At 44.8% G+C, this 460-nt stretch overlaps 1 pseudogene; it reads left to right on the forward strand.

The window, feature by feature from the left end:
* Positions 1–36: 36 nt before the first annotated feature.
* On the forward strand, positions 37–449 carry LOC106512776 (collagen alpha-1(XXVIII) chain pseudogene; annotated as a pseudogene).
* Positions 450–460: the final 11 nt, after the last annotated feature.

A 460-nucleotide genomic window follows, 5' to 3' on the forward strand; every position in this document is an offset into this window, starting at 1 on the left:
GGCTAATATTGTTAAGACTACCTGAGGCTGCTTGTGCTTGGCTTTGTGGCTGATCAATACTTGTGCTAATCCAGGGGTGGGCAATCCTGGTCCACCTGGGCCACTATCCTGCAGGTTTTACAGGTCTCTCTGCTACAACACACCTGATCTGAATAAATGTGTGTCATAAATGCCTACCAATAGAATCTTTCTGCAAAATAGCAAAGAGGCCTTCTTGTGGTTTAGAAGTTAATCATTAGTTATAGAGAGAGGAGTGTAGACGTTTATCAGGTCAGAAGAGAAAGTCTCATTTCAGAATGTCCCTCTGTGTAGCCAATAACAGCTGTCCTTCTACATGTTTTTAATTACAAGTCTCTCTGATGGTCATTATGTTGAGTCAGGGAGAACCTGGCAGACCAGGAATGACGGGCCCACCTGGACCTGCTGGAAGAAGCAATCCTGGCCTGAAGGTAAATGGACT

Source organism: Austrofundulus limnaeus, unplaced genomic scaffold (genome assembly GCF_001266775.1).
Source record: "Austrofundulus limnaeus strain Quisiro unplaced genomic scaffold, Austrofundulus_limnaeus-1.0 Scaffold13113, whole genome shotgun sequence".
Classification (NCBI taxonomy): domain Eukaryota; kingdom Metazoa; phylum Chordata; class Actinopteri; order Cyprinodontiformes; family Rivulidae; genus Austrofundulus; species Austrofundulus limnaeus.